General features: G+C 39.2%; 1 long non-coding RNA gene across 3 annotated transcripts in view; it reads left to right on the top strand.

Moving 5' to 3' along the window:
- LOC308409017 overlaps positions 1–23,421 on the top strand; it is a 101,401-nt gene extending 77,980 nt beyond the window's left edge. Inside the window, exons 1-4 of one of the 3 annotated variants that reach the window (XR_013973892.1) lie at positions 4,645–5,259; positions 15,983–16,087; positions 18,173–18,424; positions 18,514–23,421. This is a non-coding gene — a long non-coding RNA (uncharacterized lncRNA). Of the gene's footprint in view, positions 1–4,644; positions 5,260–15,982; positions 16,088–18,172 lie in introns of those variants that run through there. The other 2 variants (XR_013973893.1, XR_013973891.1) reach the window with 2 other exon arrangements.
- Positions 23,422–27,971: the final 4,550 nt, after the last annotated feature.

Below are 27,971 nucleotides of genomic sequence, written 5' to 3'. Positions count from 1 at the left end.
GAAAATAAACATTCAGTAATAAGATATTTTGGCCTTGCAAAATCCCTTTGACTATCACGTAGCGGCCCTTCAGATCCTTAACGCAATCAGTTACTACAAAAGGTACATTTTTCCTAATCAACACTGCCACTCCTCTACTTCTTGTAGTGAAGGATGAAAAAAACACTTGTCCATATAATCCTTGTTGCAACTTCAAGTGTTCATTATTATCAAGATGTGTCTCTTGTAACATAGCAACATCTACACCGTCCTTTCTTAGACAAGTAAATATCTTCCTCCTCTTAATAGGGCTGTGAACCCCTCGTACATTCCAGGTGCATATTCGCAGCCTACTCATTATTAGACTTATTCATGTATCACACAAAGCATATTGAGCCAAAGGGTTCACCACACCCTGGTTGAAAAAATAAATAAATAAAATAAAAATAAAAAAGGCATGAAAGAGCTGTGTGACGGAACATTCAAAGAACAGTGATTTGGCAACAGCCCTACTAAACATGTAGGGAAAAACCAATCTCCTCCTGCCCGTCGGGAAAGCCGAAGGGCATTGCACGCGCGTAACTCACGCCTACCCATAGACGAAAACACAGTCCGTCCGGTGCCCGATGGGGTGGAAGATTTCACCTGGTCGCTTATAAGCAGCGAGGACGAAAAAAAAAAAAAAAAGAGTCATATACGCCTAGATTCGGCAAGTACTCACACCGGTTAATTAAGGCATAGTGTGAAGAAAAGGAGTACTCCGGTGGTTACGGGGATTCAGGGCAGCGAGTCCGCGTAGGACGCAGCTGCCTCCAGTGTGTTAAATCTCTTCTCCTTGCCGTTGGCAAACAGCCTCAGTGTGGCGGGGTAGAGAAGCGCATAATCCACATTCTTCTTCCTCAGGCAGCTTTTCACCTCGTCGAAAGCCTTGCGTTTCTTGGCTACCGTCGCTGAATAATCATTAAAGAAGGAGACTTTGATCCGACTTGTTGGTTGGTTCGGCTGCGTAGCCAGGCGCCGAGCTGCGGCCATCACACGTTGTTTATCAGCAAAGTTGTGAAGCTTCATAATGATGGGTCTGGCGCGCTGGCTGGGGCCCGGCCTCGGTGCTAGAGAGCGGTGAGCGCGGTCTAGTTTGATCTTCCCATTTTTAGTTGTGAGCTCGAGATAGGAGGGGAGCCATGACTCCATGAAGGCGACAACATCATTTCCCTCCGTGCCCTCGGGAAGCCCGACCAGGCGAAGGTTACATCTGCGGCTGCGGTTCTCTAAATCGTCCATGTGGTCTGCCATGTCAGTTACTTGTTTTTCGAGTCGAGCCACTTTCGCCTGCAATGCACCTGCCGTGTCTTCCACGCCTGAAATCCGTATCTCGGCGTCTCCCACCCGTGTCGCCAGAGCCTGGATCCGAGACGTCTGTTCACGGATTGCGGCCAGCACAGTATCAACTTTAACATCCAATAAAGTTGTAATGCTGTCAGTTATCTTACTCAGAGCCGCAAGGATATTCGGGTCGATATCACTCCCAGTTTCCTCAGCGTCAGCGGAGATTTCTGTGTCGCTGGCGTTAGCTTCTTCAGGCTCAGCCGCCATAGGACCCACAATGTCGCTAGCTTGCACAACCGGAGCTGTCTTTTTCTTAGACCTGACGTTAGGCATTTTAGAAAAATAGTCGTCCAGACTCATTATAGAGTTACTCCCACGCACATTTGTAACGTTTCACCAGGTGAACACGTATTTTAGACGGATAATCGGGGGACCTCACCGGAGCACAGCGAGACGGGTGTTCGCGCTACGACGCCATCTTGCCAACCTTATTAATACAGTTGACCTGGCAATGTTTTTATGACTGTAACTGAGCATATTTTAAATGTAATTGTATTTTTTTACCTTTGTTGCCAGTGTATCCAGCCTGCAAATGAGAGACTGAGCCCACGCAGGTATAATAACTGGCTCATTTATAAAAGAAGGGTCAGATAAATCATTGAATCATGGTGTTTGGATCACCGTACCTGCGTGTTGTAGGAGTTTGGTACAGCACCATTGGAGCAAAAGCAGTATTTACAAGAAAATGCTTCCATAAAAAATGAAATATTGCAATAAGTTACTGTATCTACAAAGCAAGTTAGTTAATATTAATCTCCATATGCACTTAAAAAAATGACAGGTTCAACTTTAAGAGGTCAGTAACTAAGGTTCATAGGTCTCAGACACCTAACTCTTCTACAAACAACCCTTATTAAGATTTAATATGCTCTCAGGCAGTCAGCCACTGCTGTTTTTATGTACCCATTTTTTTCAAAGCCAAGAGATAAGAGCATTGCTGCTGTTACCCTTTATGTGTGTGTCTGTCTCCAGAAGGATGCCGCTTTTCCAAGATTTAAAGAAGGTCAGAGTAATTAAGATTCCTTTGTAGTTTTGACAGTCTTGACAGATAATAGCATTAGATGAGGATATTACACAACATGCTCACAATAAAGCCACAAATAGCCAGTTACATTATATATAATAAATAAATTATAAAGGGCATGAAAAGATTCCAAAATCATGTCATTTTCTTTAGCAGCTTCAGCACTGGTTTAACACTAGAATTACTGAGCCTTTTTTTTTCCTGGTGCAAGTCCCTACACAGCAAATCCAGCATGTCCAAATTAACACTGTCAGATTTGATTTCAACACTATTAAAGTGTCTATATGGGTCCACACCAGAGAGTGTTAATTTAACTCTTTTTGGAGAGTTGGTACGTTAACTCTGATTTAGTGTTAAACACCAAATCTGTCTGGAGTTGATAATTTAACACTTGGTGTTAAGAGTTTATATATTAACTCTCAAAGAGTATTTTAGTTTAACTACGTAAGAGTTATCTTCTAATTCATTCTAAAAAGCGGGAATTTTACTGTTCTGAACTTCTAGAAATTTCTTTTGGAAATAAACATTTACTAAAAAGATGCAATGGTTTTTGAAAAACATTTATTCTGAACTGTGCACCACAATTTCAAAACATTTTCTGAAAGATGTAACAGTATACATGCTCTCACTTTCATTAGAATTTTGTTTATCAAAAGGTCTGACATGGTAAATGCAAATAACAGCATCTCATCACTTATTTCTTCAATACAATATGCATGTCCTTCATTCATCCCTTTGTGGAACTTCAACGCACTTCTGCTCTCCCCCATATTCCATCTTCACAAGCATATCCTGTGCGGAGATCGAATAAAAATTAGTTGACACTAATTAATGGCACAAATAATCCAGTAAACAATTGCAGCACAGTAAAAAAAAAAAGGAATCCTCTTTGAGCCATTACTTGTGTAAAGTATTTTCCCAAAAGACAAGGACACAGGCAACAGGTAATACTGAACTAAATGTAAAACCTCAACCTTTTTCATTTTTACCTAAACCGTGCGCACAAAACTCTGGAGGGATCTATGCTAACGTAGAATCCAGTCAGGACGTCAGCTACTGCTGTTTGCTCGTTTTTTTTATGGGCGATCGTTTTCAGGCTTCAAGTAGCACCATTATACCAACATTTAACATTCTGCACATTGTTTTAGGTGTATTTAACCAAAAGTTTGACTGAAAATTCACATGCAAGCTTTTTTTCAAGGCTGTGGTATTTGCCCGCAAACAATACCTTTCAGCTAGCTAAAACAGAATATTATGCTATCAGCGAGCAACATGGCTAATGCCTTTCACACAGCTTTGTCTCAACTTCAAAGAGCCACAGAAGTAAAAGCTAATAATAACAATTGAAACAATCTTTGAAAGAATGACTTACCAAGCATGGCAAACAACTCAAATATGTAGAGCAAAATGTTCTGAAACGGCTTCACTTCAGCTTCGATTGGAGCCGTGCTGAGGGCGGAGTCTGTGAATTTACTCTGTTGGTGTCATAGCCCCTCTAGGAGTTCAGAGTTAAGAGGTCAAGAGTTAATGTTTCCATTGTAACACCTCCAGATTTGACAGAGAAACACTCATTTTTAACACTCGATTTTAACTACTATCATTTTACACCTCAGAGTTACATTAAAAGAATGTGACTCTACTTAGAGTAAAATTAACTCTACTTTTGCAAGGAGACTATTAACACCAAAACATTTAACACTTTTGAATTTGCTGTGTACTACTAGATTTATTAGCCCTGCGCAAATTTGCGTAAATCCCCTGAACCTACTGGTAAGACATCCTAGAATTACTGACTTTTTTTATTTTCTGGTGGAAGTCCCGAGGTGTTAATCACCCCTGCTGAGATTTTCACAGGTCATCAGCTCGATTCTCCTCCTGTTTTTGTTGTGCAAACCACCCATTATCTTTGAGGCCTGGAACATTTGCATTTGTTCACTCAGAGTAGCTCAGATTCAAGGCAAGAGAAAAATCTGTATTACAACCCTACAATGGAGCTGAAGGCCTCTCAGCAGGGTGCTAGGAGGTGTTAGGTTCAGGGAATTTATGCAAATTTGCACAGGGTTAGTAAATGTAGTAGTAGGGACTTACAGCAGGAAAAAAAGGCTCAGTAATTCTAGTGCTAGCACCCCGCTGAAATTTTCACAGGCCTTCAGCTCCATTGTTCTCCTGCTTTTGTTGTGCAAAACACCCTCCTCCAACCAGGAGACATTTGTGTATGTGTAGGAGTGGCATTGCTTGACTACAGCACAGTGCTGTGCATAAAAGCAGACCGACCAGGAGGGAGAATCATGTGCTAAGAGTTTCACTCCAGGAGAACACATGACCATAGATGAACAACTGTTCCCTACCAAGGTTCGTTGTCCTTTCACACAGTATATCGCAACCAAGCCAGAGAGATTTGGGATCAAGTTCTGGATGGGCACAGACTTGGACACCAAATATGTCTGCAGTGCATCTCCTTACTTGGGAAAGGACCCCAATCATCAGAAGGGAGAGAGGCTGGCAGAGAACGTGGTCATGAAACTGATGGAGCCGTTTTTGGATGATTGGAGAAACGTCACAACGGACAATTTCTTTACTTCACTGTCACCAGTGTTGGGACTAATGCGTTATTAAGTAACGCGTTACAGTAACTACGTTATTATTGTGGTAATGAGCACAGTAACTAGTTATTATGCCAAAACCAGGAACGCGTTACTCGTTACTGGGATTTAAATAGGCTCGTTATTCGTTACTTCGTGTGGTGGCTATGGCGGAGCTTCCACAGATTCAGTAACATTAGCAAGTGGTGGAGGCCAGCAGGTGGATGAGAGAAAGGGGACAGAAGGAAGAGAGACCCGAGGCAGCCGCCGGTGTGAACTGAACTTCAGGTAAGAAGTTATGACCTGCAGTCTATAAAGGTCAGATATAAACCAAGTTTAGGTGGAGTTTATTTTTGTTATGCTGACTTTTTCGTACTGCGTGCTAGCTAGCATGACGGAGTTTCTATACAGCTGGGTGGGTGCTATGTTACTGATGTTGAACTTTATTTTGTTCATACGGTTAATTATTAGAGTTGCCAACCGTCCCGTAAAAAACAGAATCATCTCGTATTCAGAGAAAATATTACGGGTTTCGTATTGAGGTGAAAAGGAACACAGTTTGTCCCGCACTTCATCTACAATGAAAAAGACACAAAGCTGGAGTTTTTCTGCGTCTTTGCTGCGCAGCTGCCTCTTCTCCTCTCATCCTCTCCCCCTCCCTCTCCTGTTTCTGGGCGATCGTGGCTCAAGAGTTGGGAGTTCGCCTTGTAATCGGGAGGTTGCCGGTTCGAGCCCCGGCTTGGACAGTCTCGGTCGTTGTGTCCTTAGGCAAGACACTTCACCCGTTGCCTACTGGTGGTGGTCAGAGGGCCCGGTGGCGCCAGTGTCCGGCAGCCTCGCCTCTGTCAGTGCGCCCCAGGGTGGCTGTGGCTACAACGTAGCTTGCCATCACCAGTGTGTGAATGTGTGTGTGAATGGGTGGATGACTGGATATGTAAAGCGCTTTGGGGTCCTTAGGGACTAGTAAAGCGCTATATAAATACAGGCCATTTACCATTTCTACTTCAATCATGAAATTGATCAATGATCAGCTGATCGGCTCTCTTGTTTGTTTATCGCTCACTTTGCGCCACAAAGAGGAAACCAGCAGCACGTTTAAGCTTGATCAGCTGTTGTTAGAATTTATTTAAATATTACTTAAATATTACTTTCTACTATCAGCTGATGTTTGCTGGAGCCAAGCTGTAAAGCTGCTGGTCATGATATCCATTTGGATATGTGGTGAGAGGGAAACATGAAGATGAAACCAGGAGATGTCCTTACTGGATCATCAGAGCTGAACAGGTGATGGAGAAACAGGTTTACCTTTTAGGTGACATGAATGAGTTGAAGGGAAGTTATGAACTGTTTCTGAGAGACAAATAACACCAGGATCCTTTTTTTTTACTTAGCTGACAGCTGGTAACTGTGCAGGGGCGGGTCTAGCAAAGTGTTGCCAGGGGGTCCAGGTAGGGCATTAACAGGGACAGGGGAAATACTTTTCTTTCTTATTTTCATTTAAAATGTCTCGCTTTTAAAAAAAATAATTATCTGAGTCTTACAACAAACAATTGATAGATTAATGCATATATACCATCAGAACAGTGTACATCACTGTCACAACAGCGTTTGTTTTCATTCAAAGGCTTTATGATTTTTCCCATAATGGCGGGCCGGTCTCTAGTCAAATTCCCCGGGACGATTTTTTTTGTCCCAGTCCAGCTCTGTATGCAGCTCATCTGCAGTCGTCTGTTACCTACATCTTCCTATTCAGAAGGCAGAATTTCCGAGTTCTGAGTACAATCGAAAGCACCACGACTGCATTTTTTGTGTTGGATGTAAAAAGCAGGCTAGAATCATGCGGCAGTCTCTCGTGGAAATATGCACATTATGTTTTTTCCTTTCTATTGGTAGGTGGCACAGTGCACTTGTGGCAAGTAAGCAAGTTAGAAGACTGGCAGTCTGGCTGGGTATCCAGTTACGGAAGCAACACATTAACAAGAGAATTCTGAGTAAAACCAAAGTTACTTTCCCTAGTAACTAGTTACTCTGAAAGTAACGAGTAACTTGAAGTAACTGAGTTACTTTTGATAGAAGTAACTAGTAATGTAACTAAGTTACTAATTTAAAGTAACTTACCCAACACTGACTGTCACTGTCGCACAGACTGCTGCAGCGCAAAACAATGTTACTGGGCACGGTGAATAAAGTCCGGCGTGAACTTCCTCAACTTGCGTGGATGTATTCCGTAAGATGAGCAACACGCAGGTGGCCAGTAGCAGTTTTCTACAAAATGCTGGACCTGGCGACGGGGAATGCCTACATTTTGTACAAGGCATGTACAGGGTGGACAGGCAAAAGAAGATTGTTTCTGAGTCTTCTAGCTCAGGAACTTCATTGCCGATTCATGCAGCACAAGGAAATATTAGCACAGGCTGCTGAAGCTGCTGCAGCTGCTGTGCCAGGGACTGGAAAGACAATGCAGTGCCAGGTGCAAGAGAGCTGCAATAGGAATCGCAGCAGGTTTCTGACATTTTTACCTGTGCAAAATGTCAGAAATTCACCTGTGCCAAATGCAGGGATGATGAACACTGGGTCTGCAAACGCTGTAAAGTTTGAAACACTTTGAAATAAAACAGACTTGTGTACCCATATATTGTGAATGTGTGTCTTTTGTATTGATATGGCAGGAATTTCTGAAGGTTGTAACACAGAGGTTTGGCCTGGCTTGGATCTGAGCAACTCTGAGTGAGCAAATGCAAATGTGCCAGGCGTCAAGGATAATGGGTGGTTTGCACAACAAAAGCTGGAGGAGAAACGAGCTGACGACCTGTGAAAATCTCAGCAGGGGTGATTAACACCTCGGGATTTGCACCAGAAAATAAAAAAGCCAGTAATTCTAGTAGGTGATGGGTTTAGTGAAGTTACACAAATTTGCGCAGGTTAACTAGTGTTAACAATAACTGCACATTTGCTTGATGTCACTTATGAAGTCCAAGTCTTTGGTGTTTGAATTTCAACTTTAATAGTTATGACATCTTTTTTCTTTGATGTATTATGTTGTTTGTATGTTTGATGTATTAAATTGGATGTCTGAGCTTAAAAAAAGCTAAAGGTGTTAATGTTGGTGGCCAGTGGACACAGCAGAGAGTGCAGAGCCACACATAAAATAAAATGAAAGTAGAAAAGTGACAAAATGCTGTTTTGTGATAGTGATGCATGTGAAAACCCAAGAAGATAACATATTCTATGTTCACCAAAAATATAATACTGTAGGGATTGAGTCAGTCAGACAGTACACTTGTTACTGTGATGTTCCACAGCTTTCAAAATTAAAGAAGTGTTCTTTAGGCCGTCTCCAGCAGCTTAGATTATGTAGGCTGAGAAAAGACAATCACACAGCAGTCCAACTAGATCAAAGTGCTAACACTGAAAGACAGCCAGACAAATGGGAGCCTGTGTAGCCAAACATGCACACATACACTCACACACAACAACAACAAAAGCAAACCCTTCCAGACCAGATGGCACAGAAAAAGGGCTTGATTTGTGGTCAGTCTCTTTGCCATATTTGTCTGCACTCAAACAATGACCAGGAAGAGAAAGAAAATGCAAAGAAGCACGAGCCTGGAGGCTAGTGGGAGACAATCTGAGACATTAACCAAAACGAATAAATATCAGAGCTGAGAGAAAAGCACAGGAGAACAAAACTAAAAGCCTTTGTGCTTTTCTACTACTCCTTTACTACACCACTTCTTATGATGTGACACAGTCTAATAGCCATTTGAAAACTGTCATGAAATGGCTAATGACTTAAACACAAAATTCTATATATTAATTTGTCTTGAAATGAATTGCAGCTCTTCCTCTTTTCTTTTTCTATGAGCCTACGGATCAAATCCCTCTCAGGGCGAATGGTTTTTACACTTTGATTTTTATTATTTTTACCCTTCGGTCGCACTTTTATTTTCCCCCATTCCTTTGTCAAGTTTAGTTAATAAACTTTGTTAGATTTGGAAAAAGATCATGGATTGGGTTCAAAATAAACTTTAACCACAATTTTCAAAGCTTTATTTTCTGCCTGGACCCTTAGATGTGTCTCAAAAATTGTCTGAATCATCCTTTTAGACATACTGCCTATTACAAAGGAGGATAACTTAGGTCTATGTGCATGGGCAAACAATCAATCAATCAATCAATCAATCAATCAAAGCTTTATTCGCCACATGCAGGTTTGCCCTGCAGTGAAATGGGACCCCCCCGACCTTACATACACAACACAGACATTACATGGGGATACAAGTCGGAGATCGGTAGCGTTACAGAAAAACACTGAAATATACACTACAGTGGGAAAGTACAAGAGGAAAAAAAGAGACCTCTACTCATGCTGTGCTTCCATGGTAGGACAGCATTAGAACAGGAAACAAAAAAACTCCTCTGCACAAAAAGCACATAAATGTCCACAGCACAACTTTGTGAAAGACATGACAAGCCACAGGATTGGGTGGGGGGTGAGGAGTAATCCGAAGCGAACACAGCAGCCGCCCTGCACAGCGCTACCACTCCAGCGCGGCACACAGACCCGCCGTGTACCCCGCAGGAAACAAGCATCGAAAGCGTTTGGAAAGGGAGGGGTATGAGTGTGTTCTTATCAGTGTAAGTGTATGTGTGTGCGTGTCCATAGTTCAGCTGAGACAGTGTCCTTCGCTTCATGCAGCACATGCAAAACAGGCTAATATCTGAATGAGCAGGGGTGCCGCAGCGTACCCCCTCCTACACAAACAGCCTTGTAGAATATTAACATGTGGTTAACAGATCACATTTCATGACTACTAAACAATTATAGCCATGACATTGAGTCGGATTATTGTCCCAATATAAGGCTAGACCTGTTTTGTTTTTTATTTTTTTTGTTCCTTCTATATTTTTTTTGTGCATTTGTAATACAGTCTCTTTGGCTTAAATTATAAAAATACAACACCAGAATGGAAATCTATGAACAGCAATTAAGCAACTCAGCCTGAGCTGTGAGTTTTCCAGTGACCCTGAATGGGACTCATCTAATTCTGACAGCTACAGGATTTATTCTTTAGAGTCACAACACTCTGCTCAGTGTACAACCAAGCTCTCTCAATCTAGCTTTACAACCTCCCTTTCGCTCTCCTTACTTTCTTCATTCTCTTGTTTTTTTTTTTATATCTCTTCTTTCAGTCATTTCCCTTTTCTTTCTTTCTTATATTCCTTCATCTCTACCTCTTTGAACATCAGTTGCTGTGCAACATGAATTCCATGAATTTGGCCTGCACTCATATTGTCTCTGTGGCCTTAATTTTTCATCTTACCAACCCTCCCTTGTCACTTGCTGGAGGCAACACATGTCTGGTTTTCACTTATCTCTCCCTTCTTTACTCCCCCCCTCCCCCTTGATCTCACCTGTCCTTCCTTTCCCCCTGGGTTTTTGGTTCAGTACCACCACTTACTGAAGACTTTGCTATTCTTCAGGCAGTGGACAACACAGCAGGCGGTTAAAGTTTAGCTTTAACTTGTTGATTCTCCATCTTGGTGAGTTTTCAGAAACAGGAAGGATCTTTGAGATGGTCACTGGATGGATGAAAGACAAAGATGTGTGGAAAAATGGATAAAAAACCCCAAAACATGTGAAGAGCTCAAAGAACTAGAAAATGATCGTTAGAGATTTATGTGAGGCCAGGCAGTTTGGGTCAGTCTGATGAACAGTTTTCCAATAAAACTGCCTAAATAGTGGGGAGGAAATGTTGCTAACACTGTCAATGAAACTGAGTGCAAAACTGCTGGAAAAACTGAAAGCTGCATATAGAAAAGATACGGTGTAGAGAAAGAACTAAAATGAACTAAATGAACTAAAAGAACTAATGATCATTACAATAATTCAGACTTTCTGAAATGTAACTTTTTCTTTCTTTGTGAGGAGATGCTGGACGTGACTTGCAGATTTTTCCTATGTGTACTGTTTTGAAAAGGTCATAACAAGGTTACCAGCAAAATAGTCTTCTCGGACTCCCACTGAGACAAAACAAAAACTCAATATTCTTGGCAAATCATTCAGATAACCATATGTTAATATTCCACAAGGCTGTTTGTGTAGGAGGGGGTACGCTGCAGCACCCCTGCTCATTCAGATATTAGCCTGTTTTGCATGTGCTGCATGAAGATAAAAAAAGATTTTCAATTTGTAAAATGTTTAAATCTGTCCATCAGTCTAACTTTCCTAAATCAAACATACACTCAAGTCAAAATACAGAGAAGCACAACCACACGCAAGTCATAATTACATGTATTAAAGTTGGTGAAAGCCACTATATTTTGGCTCCTGTAAAATAATGGAGTTGTGAAAAACACTAGACCTGAGAAGGAGAAATGAAAACAGAATTGTACAGTCTAGGAGCTGAGTTCACAATTGTTCTCAAATTAAAGGCAGTCTTTGTGTGTCATCTGTGAATTTGTATGTGTGTGAATACCTTTCTATTCTTGTATAGACCAATTAAAATCTGTTTTGAAAGCACATGTCTACATAGTCTGTATCTGTAAAAAGATAGAAAGACAGGATTGCGCGTGTATTTGTGTGCCTGTCCGTGTGAGCGTGTGCACATGCATGTGTGTACGCGCGTGTGTGTGAGAAAATCCTTTGACCAGTGTAGACAGATAACATTTCTGAGTCCTTCATTTCCATAGGTGTGGTGCAGAGAGAACGAGAGCAGGATCCTAACATTATCTGCCTTCACCTTCTAAATATCATTCTTCCTCAGGCTGAAGTGAATCTGTAACGTGGTGCCCTTTTCCAGATACAAACCTCTGGAAATTCCACCCCCCCTCCCCCTTATCTCTTCTCTACCTCTTTCTCACATCCAGTGATTCTTCCCTCTCTGTCATTTCACTCACTCTGAGCCTTTTTCATTCCACTGCTGCCTGTGAGGACATTCATTTCTCTATATTGCTTGTCCTCTCTCAATTTCTCTCTGCGTGAACTGTCAATCTCCCGTCAGTCAATAGATGCCACTTATCCCAACGATACCTTTTCTTTAGATCATTACACCATCTCTCTTTCTCTTTTCTTATACGCCTTCTTTTGTTAGCTCAAGGCTGATCTGAGTGGTTCCTTTCGTTTTTTCCATTCCTCTCTACAACTTTAAAATGTTGAAATACATTTCTTGTTGATACTCACTGCCTCCACTATCCATTTTTTCCTTCTCCTTACTCCCACTCATCTGTTTGGAATTTATTCATTTGGCATACCAGGCAAATGCCAAGTGTGTTAAACATAAATTGTTAACATAAAGTACAGTAGAGGAAAATAAGCAATGAATAATAATCATAGTTTATTACAGTTGGAGGAGAAATGTTTTATGTAATTTCCTATATTTCTGCATAAATACGGCCTAAAACATTTTTACACAAGTCCTGTGGGAATCTAATTAAACAAATGAAATGAAAATATTACTCTTGGTCATTTTATTGAGAAAAAGAATCTAATATTACATATCTCTGAGGGAGAAAGTATGTGAACTGTTTTCACTGTCTTGTGTGATCCTCTTGCACTGCAATATCTTCAAGTAATTGTTTGCAGCCTTGACTCGGGAATGTTGAAGGGTTTCCTCATATGAACTGCTCGCTTGAGGTCATTCCACAACTTTTTTGCTGTATTACTGTGAGGACTTTGAATTGGCCATTCCAAAACAGCATCCGCCTTCCTCTTCTTCTTTCACCACTCTTTGGTAAATTGTCTTGTGTGCTGAGGGTTGTTTTGCTGCATGACCCACTTTCTCTTTAGATTGAGTCCACAGACAGATGTTCGTATATTTTTCTTTAGAGTTAGCTGGTATAATTCAGAATTCATTTTTGCATCAGTGATAACAATCTGTCCTGGCCTAGGTGCATCAAAGGAAGCCAAAACCAACACACCACCGTGTTTCAGGTTGATAATAAAATAAAATGTTTTCTTTTCTCCAAAGTTAAAACTTTTTACTTTGGTCTCGTTTATCCACAAAATATTGTTCCAGTAGCCTTCTGGTTTGTCTAAACAGTTTCTAATAAGCTGCAGACAGGCGGAAGTGTTACTTTCTATTTTTGGAGAGCAGCAATTTCTCATTCCAGCACTGCAATGCATACTATTGTTCATTTAGTATTCTCAAGTGGATTCATGGACATTAACAATAGCTATTCAGAGAGTCATCTTTACTTTCTTGGAAGTTACCCAGGGTGCCTTTGAGAACACTAAACCTCATATATTCCTTGCTTTTGGAGTGATTTGTGTTGGTTTTCCACTCCAGAGAAGTGTAACAATGATCTTCAATTTCCTGTATTTGTACACAGTCTATCTGACTATTGATTTTCAGAGATGGTTTTGTAATCTTTTCTAAGATTAGTAATTCTTTTTGTGAAGCCCTCAAATATCACAGTTGTTCATGCAGTTATTGGAGTCAGTAAACATATGTTGTAAAGATCAAAATGTGATGGATCTTTGTTCTTCAAATTAAAAAAAAAAAAAGGCTAACCAAAGGCCTGCACGGACTGGATGATTTTTGCCAAAATATCTGAACAAGGTTCAAAAAGTTTTGGTTCCTGCAATTGTATGTGTCAGAAAGTACTAAAAAACGGCAACTGCGGGGCCATTTGAATGGAAAAAAAATAGGACTATAGCAGACCACAATTTCATGAGGGACCTAATCAGTTTAATTCAGTTCAATTATATAGGGCCAAATCATTACAGTCTCCTCAAAGTGCTTTATATGGTAAGTTAAAGACCCTGCAATAAATAGAGAGGAAATCCCAACAATTAGATGACCCGCAATTAGCAAGCACTTGGTCACACTGGAAAGGAAAAACTCCCTTTTAACAGGAAGAAACCTCCAACAAAACCAGACTCGTGGAGGGACAGCTATTTGCCACTAGTGGCTGGTTGTAAGGGAAGGTAGACAAGACGAAAGACACACTGTGAAAGACAGCCAGAGATGAATAATAACTAATGATTAAATGCATAGTGGTGCATAAACACACAGAAACTGAAAAGAGGTGAGTGATGATGGGCCTAAGGCTATTGTAATCCAGCCCTATCTACAGTATGGGCTTCATCAAAATGTCTAATATTTAAAATAGAGAGAGAGTGTCTGCTTCCTGAATCCAAACTGGGAGCGAGTTCCACAGAAGAGGGGCCTGAAAGCTGAAGGCTTTGTCTCCCATTCAGCTACTCAAGAATTTTGGGTATAAATTAAAAGAAGGCTGGAGATCGATCTATAATTAGCTAATCAGGGATACTGCCACTGGAGAACCAGGAAAAACAGACTTATTTGTGTAAAATATATTTACCTTTGGATCCAAAAGATCCGAGAAAGATGCTCAAATGTTTACAATGAGACTTAAAGAGAATGTGAGAGAAGGGAAAACTAGATACCCCTCTGTCAGGATGTGTTATGAACCGTAAGTCTCCTGTGTCTTACTTAGATTTAGAGGCACTGATAAACTCTGCCTTGGGCTCTGAACAGGATTTTCTAGTCTCTTATCACACACTGAGAAATTAGTTTTCTGCAAACACATATACAAACACACACGCGCAGACCATCAGAAACAGGGATTACCAACAAACACCTCAGATTACACAGATACAAACAAACACATTGATGCTCGGACTGGACAAAGTCAGAAATCAATGGACCATCCTTTGTTATAGATAAGACAAAATGCCAGCACTTTAATAAGTGTGACATTTTTTTTGTGAATCTTAAACACTGCTTGAATGTTATGACCATGTAGAATCCTCAGCTATAAAAGTAGCACTCTATTTACCCCGGTGCTTTCTGTCTCTGTTCGACAAAACCCATTACGCAAAGAAGGGAAAGGAGTCAAAGTAAAAGATAACCAGACCTTGAGGTGCCAGGTTGACCCCTTATCTACTTCTAGGTAGTCTTTATGATAACGTGTACAGCCAGAAGAAGACAGAAGCTACAGGATGTTCCTCATAGTAGAGCAAGTGCCAAAGTCACACTAAAATGTTAAGCTGGATTTATGTTTAATATAACAGGAGTGCTACTATGGATACCTCTGGTGTGGATTTTTTTATTTAGTGATTGCACCCCACAATCACAGTCCAACTAGACCAGTGTCAGAATGGGCCATATTTTTGCTTTAATTAAATTTTCCCAAAACATCTTTTATGCTTTCTTATTAATGCAGTGTAAGCTGTGAACTTAGCGAAATTATTATTTCATCATATCCCATTACTAAATATAAGAATATTCATCTGTAGCGGCCATACTGCCCTTACTTTATTCACTTATTTTTTGTTAAGTCAGTGATCCCATTGCTTTCCTTAATCAGTGGAGGTTTTGTGAACAACATACTGACCACATTTTATGGTAATCTGTCTAGTCCCTCTCTTCTCCACTGTCATGTAAGATAAATATATATGTATATATGGTTAACTGCATAGGTGGAACCTTGAATGTCCATCAGTTACAGACATCAACTATGAGCAGAGTGCTCTTTTTCTCTTTTTTAATAGAAAGGGCCTTTACAATATCTGAGTTTTGTTACTACAACCTCCCTGGACCATAAATGTACTGGAATCATGAAATATCTTTTAAGACAGCTGACATTTCAGACTTGAAGTGGCAAAAGGGGAAAACTAATGAAAAATATAAATCAAACTTGAGTGTTCAACCCCAAGAGAGCATTTCTTTGTTTTCTGTTTTTCCCCCTCATTTTCTGGATATGTGAAAATTTGGTCTTATTATGGCCTCCAGGTATTTGTTAACTGATCTGAAATTGCTATGTCAAGTTAGTTCTGTCAGCTAAATCATAAGTTAAAACTCACATTTGAATTAGGCTAACCATAAGTTTTCGTAATGCAGCCAAAACTTTATGTCTCAGCTCTAAAAGACATGCAGCAAATAGTGATTAGTGCTATAGCTGTTGTGCAAATGTGTTTATGGTTTGACAGGCTCGATAGAGATTTTGTAAACTTCTTGTATTCTTGTTTTACTGAACTATTTTGCAGATTTGTTTCCACATGCGATTAAAGTTGGGGAATGTGTCTCCTACTACATACCTAGGGATGGCAGGCAGTGAGCCTCTCATAGGAAATTCTATCAATCAACTGCAGGTCAGATATGAAAAACTGCTTTGTTGATATTGTTTTCTTTTTCTGCTTCCTGTCTCGCTCCTTGCACCTGTCTCCCTCACTCCCTCACTCTTTCATGTCTGCTGCCTGAGATCGATACACACTCCTGGGAAACAGAGCTGATAAAACCCAGCAGTTCTGTCTTTCCCAACACACATTAGGTCAAATATACACTTGAATACACATGCATTGATTTACTGAATACCTCCTTCAAGTAGATTGGTGGATACACAGAATCAATAAAAGACAACTTATAGAGTCTGATGAATAAATTCAGAGAGAGAGGGAAATATTCTAAAATACAATATAGAAATAAATAAATACAATATATTAATTACAAAATATAATAAAATACATTACAAAATATATTATTAAATAAAACAATTCATAGTATCATCCTGCCTATTTCACAGTAAAATATTATGGATCTATTAATTCACCAGAGCTATACTTATTTGACTAAACACCCAGCTTTTTCAGAAAGCCTGACCTCTAAACTTGAGGTCAATGACACCGGGATTCAAACTCAGAGATTTGCAGTAGATGCACCTAAGGCATGAGTTTGAAAATCCTACCTGACTTCCTTCACTGAGATCACTGAGATTCAAACTCATCCATGATTTTAAGTAGAAACCCCTATGGTATCAACTTAAAGCTCCTACTTTGGCTCATTCTCAGGTTATCAAATTCACGAGCTTAGGTGTCAACAGCTAAATGTAGCTCAAGTGTTAGATTGTTCCAAAGAGTTGGTGCCATGGATGAACAACCTCGGCTCCCCAAGTCTTTAATCTGTGTGTTTATCAAGAAGTTGAGATAAATTGTCTGCAGCTTGTTGATTTAGTCCTCTCTATGTAAGTATGATGGTTTTAAAAACAAATGATAAAATGAACTGGGAGCCAATGTAAAGAGTATATAATGTGAGTTTGCTTACTAGAACATATAAGGAATACAGTAGGAGCATTTTTGATTAGTTGGAGGCACGAAAGAGATGAATTATGCAAGCTGGTAAATAAGGCATAGTTATCTAGGCACAGTGACATGAATGCATGAACTATTTTCCCCAGTTCAGTAGAGGACACCGTAGCTCACATTTTTAAATGTTCCTTGAATGAAAGAAACAGGAACATAAGAAAGATTTTACATCAAGAAACAAATATTATGCTAAGATTATAAACACTTTGCTGGCAGATGAGCAAAAGGGAGGAATAACTTCACTGATTACTAAATGTATTTCATGTAATCATGACCTCATTCATACTGTGTTATAACAGGGTAATAGTTGGAGAGCTAATCACTTATATGGGATAAACAGTCAGCTAGGGCAGACACCCTATGCACCTGCTGAGGCTTAAAAGACACATACAGCTTAATGTCATCAGCATAGAAATGATAAGAAATGCCAGAAAAAGACTGAATAATGCTGGCTAAATCAAGGATGTAAGAGGAGAATAATAAATGGCCAAGCACTGAACCTTGAGGAATCCCACAGGTTAGAGAAGCAGTTTTAGAGGAGAAATTGCTCAAACTAACAAAAAATCCTTAGAAACAAATAGGAGAAAAAACATTTTAGTTCTGAGCCAGCCATACCAGCCAAAACCTTAACCATACTGGGTAAAGTATAATTGAAAAGTATAAAGTATTAAAGTACTAAAGTGTAATTATTATATGAATTATCCACACATAAAACAGGACACCAGAACTGAACAAATCACCTCAAGACAAAGTTTGCAGTTCTACCATATGCATAATAGTGTGTTTCACAAGTGGTCCTGCAGATGTTCCCTACTACGTGCCAATTAAGATAGCACTAAGTCTATATTTCAAGGAAGTCTGCAAACTGCAGTCAAGATTTGACATCAGAGACATTAGCCCGGTGTATTTCTGAGGTTGTGTTAGTGCACAAACCAAATAAGGGATAAAGCAGGCAGTCTTTCTAAACTGAGCGATTGTGAACACAAGATAGTATGGGTAAACACAAGAAGAAGACACACACACCAGAATGACATGAAGCTAAAAGTGCAAACAGGGGTCATGTGCCTGTAATAACGTGCTTGTATGATTCAGCAGGTCTGGATGTGCTGCTGTGTTGTTCTCAGACAGATTACCAGCATCGCCTGGGGTTTCTGACACCTAGATGTGAAGGATGAGGATGTGGCAGCTATCGTCAGGGGAACACAGAGGCTCAAGATTGTCACATACATCTTTCAGAATGGCAACATCCATCAGTTTCACAAGCTCTTCATTTAGTGGAATTCCCTTTTGTGCCTTCACTCCTCTTCTCCCTACACTCTTTCCTCTTCACTTATGCGAGTGTATTCTGTAAGTAAACAAAACATGAACGTTTTTATTATACATTTACAAACCTGCAGTTGTAAAGAGGCACAGTTATATCCATGAATTCTTTGCAGATGCTGGGTAACCATATCCTACTCAGAACGAAAAGAGAAAAAGGACACCTGCACAACCCTTTCTCATTCTGAATTCTCTTTTTAAAAAATGAAACATGACACATTTGATCATATGTCTCCAACTCACACAAGGTTACCAAATTTGACAAGTAACTAAGGTCATAATGCATCATGTGCATAAAGAATAAAATAACTTACAAAATACTTTTTTGCTTTATTTTTGAACTCCTCTACTAGTTAATGATGACCTACATTGTCTCTGTGATGACACATGCTTTATAATTTTGCAAGCATGAGCAGTTTGTTGTTGTGCTTTGTGTTTCTGATTATCAGCTCATATGGTGATAGGAGCAGCAAACCATTAAAACTTTTTCAAACTACTGTTATGTAGCATTCATCAAATTTTAGAAATCAGCTTATACACTGCTGAAATTCAAACTTGCCTTCCTGAAGCTTGATACACTGAAGTAATTCAAAAAGGTTGTTTTAAAGAATTTTTAATGAAGCCGTAACAGTCTTTTGCTGTCTCGTAATAGGATGTTCATAGCGATTGTGTGCGTGTTCACAATGATGGGCATGTCCCTACAGCGGTTGAGGCGAATGTTTAATAACACAGGTTCAAAGACACTCCATTATAGGAGAGCAGAGAGAATGGAGGGTAGGGAAAGTAGCGGAGAGTAGAAACATAATCCGTCCTCCTGTGAGCTCTGTGCGGCTGTCAGACAATGTTGCAAGGACAAATTTAATTTAGTCAGGGGATTTAGCCTATTCGGTCCCTGCTTTTGCTTTGTGAATGTCTAGTTTTATTTGGCTGCTCTGTGCTGATGAAGAACCAGAGTTAACTGATCCGAACCTATTTACCTTTGTGGCTTCAGTTTGAACATCCCATTAACTTTACAACGGCAAAAGACTTTCATGGTGTAATTAGTTCATATTAGCCACAGACACAATTTGGAGAATTAAAACACTGCTGGATATTTTACTGTAGCAATTACACTTATTTTCAATATGCTGAAATACTGAATTATTACTAACATAACAGGCCTATATGCATTTCATGCTTATGACAGGTATAGAAGCCAGGCAGTGATTATATACAATTTCTGCTTTGTGAATAAAACGGAGCATCTGGTTTCAGTTCACAATAACTACAAAATAAATCTCTGGAAAAATCTGTGAAGAATGAAACAGCCGTAGCTCCTTTCTTGCAAAGCATAGATATCTCTCTTGTGTGTAGATATATTTGGGGGTGAGGAGGGCATGCCTTCACAAACAATACCGCCTGTCTCCCTCCACCCACCATAACCACGGAGAAGGTCCCATTGCACCGAGGTAACAGGTGCAAAGGTTTAAGACAGTTTCACTACTAAAGTCTTATCCCAGCATGCATCAGTCCATCCCCATATGGGTAGAGGAAGAGTGAAAGAATGAACATCTTCCTGCACTGAATATTGGCCTTATTTGCCTGGCTGTCAGTCATTCCAAATGGTGTTTTGTCAAAGCATGAAGTGTGGGCAGAGCGAGCAATGGAAGAGTCTCATCGTCTTTCTACCTCCACATTACGATGAAGAAAAATGACAAAGAGACAAAGACTGCCTGGTGAGAAGAGAAAGAGAGAGTTAGTGGTTAAATGTCACATTAGATTATTGCAAAACATGAGGAATAAAGGTCCGTGTCTGTAAAGTTTACTTCATCGAGCACTGAATGAGTGAGAAAAGAGAGAATGAACGCTCAGATTAATTAGCGGGAATGTTGTGACTAGAGTTTGGATATTAAAGACAGCTGCCAGGAAGAAAAAAGAAAAGACAGACTGGGGAATGATGTGAAAGAACGAGCAGAGCAGACTTTCGACTTAATGAGTTTAGTTCTGCTCATCGAGCTCATCTGCCTGGATATCAACACACGTCTTTTTACTTACGAAATTAATATCTGAAGTACTGACTGTTATTTTTCAAGAGAGAGACAGAATAGAAAGCACACAGATAAGAGTAGAAGCAGAGCGTCACGCAACATAATGCTATTTACACAATTCAAGACCTGGAAATAGATCTTCTTTAAGAAAAATCCACTTTCTTAAGCTCTAAACAAACTGAATAGTTTCCACTGATCAAATACAGAGACAAATTAATTAGCCAGCAGACTTCTGAAGATGACAAGATTACTAAGTTGTAGCTTCACTATGTTCTTTTTGTCTTTGTTTCTGTTTTCATATCATGGATAATATTTTTAATAGTTTTGGAAGTCATACTTTACATTGTACTTCCAGACTCAAGCATCTGGATAGCAGATGATGGCCAAGCTTTAAACTACTTTTAATCATTTTAATCTACTCACTAAACCACTACACTTGAATTTTAAGTAAGAATGACTATATTGGAAATCTCAGTCTGTACTAATTATCACTTACTTTGTAAAGCTGTGTGCACAGAAGATGGGTACCTCAAATCAGCGAATTAATTCTTTAAACTAACTCAAGGAAAGTTTTCTAATATGTAATCTTCTCATTTTTTGTATTGTACTTTTTTTATCTGAATGGATGGATGGATTGTTTCTAAAGCCAATGTGTGATTTCATGACTGAATTCTTACCTGTTCCTCCTTACCTCCATCTCAGAAGAATTACAGAGTATAAATCAGCTCAAGACAAATGATCCTGTCCAGTTTGTGAATAATATGAGAATCACAAGAAACAGAGGAGATAAAATACAGGAGTGACTTTAAGCTGATCACAGAGAAATAAATCTGATATTGTTCTCGCTCATTTATAAGCTAAGCAGGTTTTCTTTTGGATCTTACTGCTATCTCGGGAGGTGATTGTTTCAGACAAATGAAGATCAATGCGGTAAGAGAAATAAGAGCATTTTTAAGACCTTAAAATTTGGATAGGGCTGGGATGGAAGTAAGGTAAGGTAAGGTATGGATTAGTTTTCCCAAAAGCACAATATTTCAGGTACTGTAAAAACACAGCAGCTCAGCCATTCCTGTAAATTGAAGGGCACAGTGCAGTCACTGCTTTCCTGGGGAATAGCAGGCTATCTTTGAAGATTGAACCAAGCAGAAAACTAGAAGGGCAACTGGAATAGCCTATTTTCTAATTTTCAAGAAAGTTATGTAGATAATCTTTCTAACAAATAGGCAAGCAAACTGCACAGTAAACATACCTCCACAACAGCTATCTACTTTGAAGAGAAAGAAAACTAGTGGAACTTAGGTTAATATTAATATTAGATAATATTTTCTTACCAAGAGCACAAAGTTTTGGATAATTAACAGTCATTTCCCTTCTGTTGGAATGTGGAAAATGTGAGTTCAAGTGTCCAGTCAATAACAGCTCAATAATCAGACTCAATTGCTCCTTCTTTTCCACTCTCACTAAAGAAAAAATGTAAGATTTGGAGATTTAGATGTCTGAAAAAAGGCTAGATCAATGAATATCAAATGTCACTGGAAGGTATGGAGCTAATGTCTGAACGTAGTGATGACATTGGCTGTATGCTCTTAAAAAGCATTTGAAAAGTTTCCCAAAAAGTTTTATGTAGTCAAACTCTGTGTGATTGTTTGATAATCCAGTGATGGCAAGAGTTAGCGGTTTTCATTTTGGATTAATTATATTAATTAAAATAATTGATTTGACGTCTTCTATTGGGATTCAAATTGACAGCCTGAAAAATTATATTTCAACAGCATCTAAGAACAGCATCTTTTCCCCAAAAAGAAAGAAAAAAGAAGAAGTAAAAGATACCTTCTGTGCATTCTTTTTGTATATTAAATGTGCAGACGCATACTTAGAGACTGCTAAGAGCTACAAAACCCTGAATTTGGAGGAAGGAAGTTTGCAGCAACAATCCATCCATTCTGTGCCGCTCCCTTTAGATTACATTTCTCCTTCAGAATCTCTCCATCCATCTGCTGAAATCCTATTTTCATGACAAACAATAAGACAGACACACTCACTCCATCTCTTCACCCTGTAGCTGCCAGGGAATGGGATGAACAAAGAATGGAGTAGAATTACAAATCACAAGGTTGGAGAAGACAAGCAATTATAGTTCTTATATGATGTTACTAATACATGTTTTAAAAAGCTTCTCTGTGTCTGTCTGTCTCTTCACTTATCTCAACAGCTGTTCATGTGATCGACTTCAATGTATTGCTGGAGACCAGAGCAAATACAGTGGTGAATGTGAAAAAGCTGTTCAGTGCATTCTTATCCCAGTGAGTCTAAAATTGCCTTGTTGTCTTGAGGTGATGGGGTCACAGAGATTTGCACAAGCCTTTCTTTGGTAACAGTGCTTTGACAAACCAGCCGCAATACTGGATGCTAGGAGGTGACATCCGGTTTTTAAAATTAACAGCCTTTGCATAAGAAGACGGGGGAGTGGTAATGGGGTAGAGCCTAAATTTCTAAGCCACCAGACTGTGTTTCAAGTTTCATTTGGGAGCTTTGTGTTTTCTAACCAGTTTTCACTGGCTGATTATTTTTGTGTTCAGTCTTTTTTTAACTTTCCTTTCAGTGTCTTTGTTTAGGTTTAGGTACCAGAAATATGTAAGAGTAAATTGGGAAACTTCTTAATTAGGGTAAAATATGCCTCTTCAATGCATAACCATGAAAGTTGAAAAATAATACCTAAAGGTACCCACTATATACATTCATGTGTCACCCATCTGACTATGTCCATGAACGAGTGTCACATCACAGACACGAAACGACACCTTGTGCATATGACATCTACCTCTTTTAATGCAGTGTAGTATGCACATATCTAAAATGTGATGTAAATCCCTGTCTCTAGGAGTACTGATTGTTTTTTATAATGTAATTTATTATATATATAATACTGTGTGTTACAATGAATTAATTATGAATGAAACTAATTTTCATCACCAACAAATAATTAACCTCTATATTACTGGCATAATAACATTTGGTTTTTAATTTGGCTATTAACAAAAATAATTAGTCTTTGTTATGAAAACAAATTGCACTGGATTCCCAGTTCAATAAATGTTGCAATGTTAAATGTCTAGTGCTGTTGTTAATATAGCTGTATTTTCGATTACCGGTATACATCATACATGCATTTAGGATCGTGCTGTCTTTTGAGAATGTGTGTAACAATATTAGCACTCAGACCGTGCTCTTTACTGAAAAGGCCAGCTATATCTGAAAATGGTCACGGATTAAGAAAAAAGAAGAAAAAAAAAGCTTAAACTCTGACTAAACCGGCGACTTTGAAGATTTGAGATGCTGCTCTGGTAACAAGATAGACCCAAAGTTTGCTTCAGGGAACAGAAAATCCTGGGCGTTTTCCAAACTGTCAACAACCTCAGCTATAACTCAGTTATCCGCATACAGGGAATGGGACCCAGATGTGAAGTCAGCATGTGCTGTCACAACACCCCTGTCCTCAAACATCAAAGTGAGCTGGAGCGGATGCCGTGGGAGCAATCGTTCGACAATCAGTGCTATCGCTCACAGCAGCAACTCACCGAGGAATAAACCTTCTCATCACATCTCTGACTGACCTACTCTGCACAGTATCAGACGTTCGTCTTCTCTGTAGCCTACAGACTGTGAAGCAGCAACTGGGCTATGCTGATTAGAAGACATAAGAAATACATAAAGTCTAACTCATACTTGGTGCAACAAAAAAACAAAACAGCTGCTGCTGTTAAAACCTTCAAGAGCTGTAAGAACTTGACTGATATCATTATAAAAGTAAGCACCATAGAAGATAGCATCATGAAAGCTGCACAGCTCTCAAATTCACTGATCTGTTACTTAAACTGGACTGGACCAGGACTGTGTGAAAACTGCATAGCTCTACTAGCAAAGCTCAGACAGGGATTGTCCTTTCAGTATCGCTGTGCAAGAATTTAATTCCTCAGTCTATTGGTTTCCACAGGTTCCACCACTGATCAAACCATATATCAGTAACTTTGCCTCTGGACTGATTTTTGCATTCTGGCCATTCTGGTCAAAATTAAGACTCAGATATATTTGTTCCCTCTCTCAGTCAGAGTAGCCTTTTTTACATGACCTGAGACTTTTCGGTGCTGACTCTAATTCCAATTGCTTTATAACACCAGCACACAGACAAAAAGACCAGCAAATACACTCAGTGTGTACACATGTGAAATTCTGCAAAACTGGGGCATCCCAGTTCTGTCCAGGAGTGATTTTGCAGAGGTGGTAACTGAGTGCCGAGATGAGCCCAGCAATATCTAGGTAGCACGTCCACATCACAGGCAGTAGCTCTTTATCTTAGAGATAGGCATTTGGTAACTGAACAGCCATTTTTTTTATAACCACTGTAATCACACTAAAGCACATTTTCGCACAGCTGGGACAAAATAAATCATCTGTTCAGAATGCAGTTTATTAGGATCACTCCCCTCTGAAACCAGGGAGGGGTTCATACTCATGAAATCAGAAGATGATTTTATAAGTATGAAATCACAGGGTGACCTCAATAGAATTAATGGGAACTTGAGTATGTTATGTAAAATCTTGTCTCTAAGAAGCTGAAGCCAAGTGTTGTCAGTACCACAGCACACGTTACTCACACCCTCACCTTTCTCTCATGGATTTTATCACATTCTAATTCAAATCTCTTTCTTTCCTGTCACGTCCCTCGTCATGCAGCTAATGTTGTTTAATAAAATTATGCAAAAGAACACCACTTTGTCCTGGCCTGAACATATTGAATTATCCAGCTGAGCCGGCAGAGGAAAAATGAGAGAAAACCCAGGAGATAGATGACCTCTTGAAGTCGCTAGCATGTCTCTTTCTTTCCTTTTTTCCTCTGAGGGTTAATGTGATCTTGATGAAACCCTGCTCCTACAACAGTTTATGTAATGGGGGAAAAAACGAGCAAGAAGTGACAGGGAGATCCAGTGTTCATTTTAAATACCAATAAAATATAACCACAAATGAGGAGAGTGTAGCTTGATATGTAATAACAGCATAGAGCACCAAGTGAGCCAGATTGTTGCATAAAAAAGGGGATTCATCACTTTACCAGTAATTTAAATGCTTCCAATGATAAGCAGTTTTCTCTAGTAGCTGTGGGTCTGTCTCTGTGCATTAATATGGTTTTGATACACTGTTTTAATGCTGCATGAACAGAAAATTGACGGGAGACCAAGCGAACGATGACAGTTGCTAAGGGGTTCAATCTGGAGCTGCTCCACTTAACCGGAGGATGAAGAGAAGAGAGCTGAGGAGGGACGATGATTTAAGAGAGCCGAGGAGTGATGTACTATACTCAATGGGCTGCAGTCTCTTCAGTGATGAGAGCATCGTCATATTAATGGGATCTTGTATTCGTTTGTATGAGTAGATGTACAATTTATACAGGAAAAAAAGTTCCATAAGAACAAGAGTGATGAGATGGATAAAGGACAAAATGAGGCAGGAAGGAAGAGGAGACAAAACAAGGCAGACATTATCAGGATCTATATGAGTTGTAAGAAGCTGGAATTAAATAAAAGAGGTGGAATCAGGGTAAATTTAGTTTGAGCAAAAGGTCAAAAGAGAGTGACTAAAGATTTTATATCAAACACGTCAACTAACAACTTGCAAAAGAATAAGAAAGTAGGAACCATGAGACACAGATGTTTAATTTTTGAAGAACTGGCCCTTCAAAAATGGTTATAGGTGGGATTTTATATTCAGTAATACATCAATTTCAAGAGTGCAGGTTTCAATTGAGGTCTTCTCGGTTGTGAATACAATAAAATTCAAACTAAAAGAAATTTCCTGACCGAGTTCCCTCACAGAACACCCTGCTGCCTCCTGACTGTCCAGCAAGAGGATAAGAGTCATCCCATCCACTACTGAAGTGGGAAGGTGAGCATGCCACAGCAGTACAACTGCTTTTACATCTGTAAAACTACATTCAGAGGAAAGAAGAACATCTGAGCTTGTAGATAGTCAGAAAATTTTCAAAGCATACTTGAGCGGTTCTCTTTTGGCATCTGTCCACTTGGTCTGTTTTTCTGCAGCTTATTTGCATTTCACCACTTTAGTATGGACTGCAGATGTTTAAGTTAAGCATATAAACCCTTTCCCTTTTGTACCTGGAACAGGCTAATAGGCTATATGTGTCTACCAGCATTTTTTCAAGGTTGGAAAATCCAGAGCATCGAGTGAACAGTCTGTAAAATAGTCAAAATTTCAATTTCTGTTTTGGTTTTTCCAAAGTCAGATATTGCGAGATTCTCCAGGATGTTTTTTCTAACCATAGAGACAAAGGTTGTTCATGGGTTCATAGTTTTGGTGTTTACACCAACAAAGTTTTTAAAAATGTATTTATTTTTATTTGGGGATTTGTAAATTTAGCCTAAGAAGTTGAGTTCCTGAAGACTGAGGAGAGGAAACCTGAGTAAAGACAGCATTTGTCAATTTCTTGTCTACCTGAATAAAATCATTAATGACTAGTTTTCAGTCATCTAATTCTACAATAATGGTGTAGTGGTTAACACATTCTTCTTGGCAATTTCCATGATTTTGTTTCTATGAAGTGTTTCTGCTCAGTAAGATATGAAGGTACATGTTCAGCAGCAACAGCATAAAAATGAGCACTTATTTCCTTTTAATTGCATAACTAATTTGATGTTGACGAGGAAAAAGCAGAGATGCCCAAATGGGGGTGGTGAAAGACTTGCTTTTATGTATTATTATTATTGTTATTATTTAGTCATCTGCTCTGTCAGGGTTGTTGAGGTGTGTGAAGATGTGTGGAAGAGACTGGTTATTATTTGTGACTGCAGGTTTAGACGTGATAACTGGAACTGCAACGCGTGGGAGGACAACAATTTCACCCCTAAATATCAGGACAATTGACTCTTGCTTTTAAAAAAGAAAAATGACTCATTAGGTTCTCTTTGCACACTTGGCCATGCTTTTGCTGACTATACTCATGCTCCTGATCCATGTGACTGCAACCAAGAAAAACTAATAAAGTTCTTTTTTTATATTTAAAATAAAAATGTGTTTGCTTTTGCCCTAATTTTACAAAACTACATATGCAAATTGATTATATTCTTGGCCAAAGTGCTTATTTGTTTCATTTGCGAATGAGTAGATGTTGATTAATTTGTTATTTACCAGTAAAGTGATTAAATATCTAATATGATGAGTACTATACTGAATGCATGTCAGAAGCTGAGTTTTTAGACACAAGTAAAAGGAAGATCTGAAACGTGCCATTATGTAAAAACAATTTTGATTAAATTCATCAGTTTTTGAAATTATAAGCCGATCCAGTAGCCACTGTCGTAGTTATCGGTCACATACATGTTGACAGTATGCGTTCTCCCCTGCATGCATACAATGTAATTCAATTGTGGTATTCCTGCTTGTACAAGAATATAATATTACAAGGCTCAATTTGTTATGCTTTAGTCATACTAGAGAAAACAGCGGTTGGAGATCGCAGCTTGACCAAAATGATC

This window comes from Rhamphochromis sp. 'chilingali' (genome assembly GCF_963969265.1).
Source record: "Rhamphochromis sp. 'chilingali' genome assembly, chromosome: 13".
Classification (NCBI taxonomy): Eukaryota; Metazoa; Chordata; class Actinopteri; order Cichliformes; family Cichlidae; genus Rhamphochromis; species Rhamphochromis sp. 'chilingali'.
Note: the sequence above shows the minus strand (reverse complement) of the source record. Positions and strands in the feature narration are given on the sequence as shown.